The sequence below is a fragment of the Tachypleus tridentatus genome, chromosome 13, assembly GCF_004210375.1.
Source record: "Tachypleus tridentatus isolate NWPU-2018 chromosome 13, ASM421037v1, whole genome shotgun sequence".
Classification (NCBI taxonomy): domain Eukaryota; kingdom Metazoa; phylum Arthropoda; class Merostomata; order Xiphosura; family Limulidae; genus Tachypleus; species Tachypleus tridentatus.
The window spans coordinates 274121175-274125143 of record NC_134837.1 but is presented as its reverse complement, the minus strand read 5'-3'; the positions used below and the strand labels follow the sequence as shown (position 1 = coordinate 274125143).

Sequence of the window (3969 nt, the reverse complement as noted above, 5' to 3'; positions counted from 1 at the left end):
TTTTTGAAAAAATTTACAGAAAAACCAGTATCTTCAAGTCAATTTTAATAAATAGTTATATTCTGTGTTAAACTCTCAAAAATCTACTAATCTAATTTTATTTAAATAATTAAAGCTGAAAGATTTTTACTTTTTCCTTTGCTAAGGATATATAAATGTATGTATGTTGTATTTAACTGCTGATACTGTATGCTGCCAGTGAGTGGGATTATTTTTAATGTTAATACAGTCTGATCCATGCTACAGATATGTGTTAACAACTGTTAGAAAACATCTGAGTGAATAGGACTTTTTTACAGACAGTTATATGTGTAGGGAGAATTTGATGCCATCAAGTTGCATTCCAAAAACAGTTCAGTTCATGTTGAGGTTGGAATGAATTGGAGATATTGTATACGTTTTGTAAAACTGCTGCATGTGGCTTTTCACAGAGAAAAAGATATATATTTTTCTAAAACAGTTTGACTATTTCTAAAAATTACAATAGCAGAAGATATTTGTAGCTATCTTAACCTTTCCTAATAGACAAAATGACATCAGTTACAACAGAATCATTTCACCTTACTACTTACACCATTCGTTGTTACTGGTATCACTCAGTTGTGTCCAGTGTGTTGGTTAATTAGCGTAAAGTAGATTTGGCACTGCAAGACACATTTAACTTCAGCTTTGTTAACAGAAGCTTATGTACTGTAAGGTTTTACTACATGTTTTACAAAAGCACAGAAGTATTACTGACTTTGAGGACATTTTTATATTAAATTAAATATCTCCCATGCTGGGAGAGCACTTACAATATGGTTCTGAACTCCAGCTCAGTTTACATCAACACATGAGAGTGATGATGCATCCTTCCCTCAATTGGATGGATGCCAGTCTGTTGCAGGTTTAACCTCAACTGGATAATGTGCATCGGTGAAAGACACGAGAACATGACATTGACCAGCCACAAACTTGTAACTTTTCAACTACACATCAAAAGTATAAATCAAGTGAGACACCTTGCCTCCTACTTTAAATGTATAGTTATCTTGTATATTTTTATTTGTGATTTCTGTTTCAGCTACCTCCTGCATCTCTTGTTGTGTACTTCAGACTTACGATAAACTATGGTGGTGGAGAAAACATTATTTTGAGAAAGTTATTTGGCCAAGAGATGGTTTTACAAGGCCCACCATTATGTTGCTTGTGTTTCTGTTGTGACAAGCCTCCCTTAACAAGGTAAATAGCTTACGGTGTAATATAAATACATTATTCTATGAATAAATGAGTTAATAATTGTTGAATTTCAGGCTTGATTATTAGAGGACTATTAAAATATAGAATTACTGCTAATTTTAAAAATAAACTTGTTATCAATTTCATTCACAACTTTAAAATTGACTTTTAATAGAAGTTTCCATATGGGATTTTTATTATAGAACTGACATTCCTTCTCATGTTCTGCTATCTGATTGACACTAATGTATACAGTATTTCAATTTCTTATACTTCTTATGATAAATATATGTACTGTTTGAAATATAGCTCAAACACCAAATAATATGTTGTGCAGAATGTTATAATTATGGTAACACCAAATAATATGTTGTGCAGAATGTTATTATTATGGATAACACCAAATAATATGTTATGCAGAATGTTATTATTATGGTAACACCAAATAATATGTTATGCAGAATGTTATTATTATGGATAACACCAAATAATATGTTATGCAGAATGTTATTATTATGGATAACACCAAATAATATGTTATGCAAAATGTTATTATTATGGATAACACCAAATAATATGTTATGCAAAATGTTATTATTATGGATAACACCAAATAATATGTTATGCAGAATGTTATTATTATGGATAACACCAAATAATATGTTATGCAGAATGTTATTATTATGGATAACACCAAATAATATGCAGAATGTTATTATTATGGTAACACCAAATAATATGTTATGCAGAATGTTATTATTATGGATAACACCAAATAATATGTTATGCAGAATGTTATTATTATGGATAACACCAAATAATATGTTATGCAGAATGTTATTATTATGGATAACACCAAATAATATGTTATGCAGAATGTTATTATTATGGATAACACCAAATAATGTTATGCAGAATGTTATTATTATGGATATCACCAAATAATGTTATGCAGAATGTTATTATTATAAATAACACCAAATAATGTTATGCAAAATGTTATTATTATGGATAACACCAAATAATATGTTATGCAGAATGTTATTATTATGGATATCACCAAATAATGTTATGCAGAATGTTATTATTATGGATAACACCAAATAATGTTATGCAGAATGTTATTATTATGGATAACACCAAATAATATGTTATGCAGAATGTTATTATTATGGATAACACCAAATAATGTTATGCAGAATGTTATTATTATGGATAACACCAAATAATATGTTATGCAGAATGTTATTATTATGGATAACACCAAATAATATGTTATGCAGAATGTTATTATTATGGATAACACCAAATAATATGTTATGCAGAATGTTATTATTATGGATATCACCAAATAATGTTATGCAGAATGTTATTATTATGGATAACACCAAATAATGTTATGCAGAATGTTATTATTATGGATAACACCAAATAATGTTATGCAGAATGTTATTATTATGGATAACACCAAATAATGTTATGCAGAATGTTATTATTATGGATAACACCAAATAATGTTATGCAGAATGTTATTATTATGGATAACACCAAATAATATGTTATGCAGAATGTTATTATTATGGATAACACCAAATAATATGTTATGCAGAATGTTATTATTATGGATAACACCAAATAATATGTTATGCAGAATGTTATTATTATGGATAACACCAAATAATATGTTATGCAGAATGTTATTATTATGGATAACACCAAATAATATGTTATGCAGAATGTTATTATTATGGATATCACCAAATAATGTTATGCAGAATGTTATTATTATGGATAACACCAAATAATGTTATGCAGAATGTTATTATTATGGATAACACCAAATAATGTTATGCAGAATGTTATTATTATGGATAACACCAAATAATGTTATGCAGAATGTTATTATTATGGATAACACCAAATAATATGTTATGCAGAATGTTATTATTATGGATAACACCAAATAATGTTATGCAGAATGTTATTATTATGGATAACACCAAATAATATGTTATGCAGAATGTTATTATTATGGATAACACCAAATAATATGTTATGCAGAATGTTATTATTATGGATAACACCAAATAATATGTTATGCAGAATGTTATTATTATGGATAACACCAAATAATATGTTATGCAGAATGTTATTATTATGGATAACACCAAATAATATGTTATGCAGAATGTTATTATTATGGATAACACCAAATATTATTATGTTATGCAGAATGTTATTATTATGGATAACACCAAATAATATGTTATGCAGAATGTTATTATTATGGATAACACCAAATAATATGTTATGCAGAATGTTATTATTATGGATAACACCAAATAATATGTTATGCAGAATGTTATTATTATGGATAACACCAAATAATATGTTATGCAGAATGTTATTATTATGGATAACACCAAATAATATGTTATGCAGAATGTTATTATGTTATGGATAACACCAAATAATATGTTATGCAGAATGATTATTATGGATAACACCAAATAATATTATTATGGATAACACCAAATAATATTATGCAGAATGTTATTATTATGGATAACACCAAATAATATGTTATGTAGAATGTTATTATTATGGTAACACCAAATAATATGTTATGCAGAATGTTATTATTATGGATAACACCAAATAATATGTTATGCAGAATGTTATTATTATGGATATCACCAAATAATATGTTATGCAGAATGTTATTATTATGGATATCACCAAATAATATGT

At 26.9% G+C, this 3969-nt stretch overlaps 1 pseudogene across 1 annotated transcript in view; it reads left to right on the top strand.

The window, feature by feature from the left end:
• The first annotated feature begins 775 nt into the window (after nt 1-775).
• The window catches only part of LOC143236586 (organic solute transporter subunit alpha-like), a 29336-nt pseudogene continuing 26142 nt past the window's right edge, over nt 776-3969 (top strand). Inside the window, exons 1-2 of the transcript XR_013019592.1 lie at nt 776-886; nt 1064-1221. The product of XR_013019592.1 is annotated as an organic solute transporter subunit alpha-like (transcript). The remainder of the gene's footprint in view (nt 887-1063; nt 1222-3969) is intronic.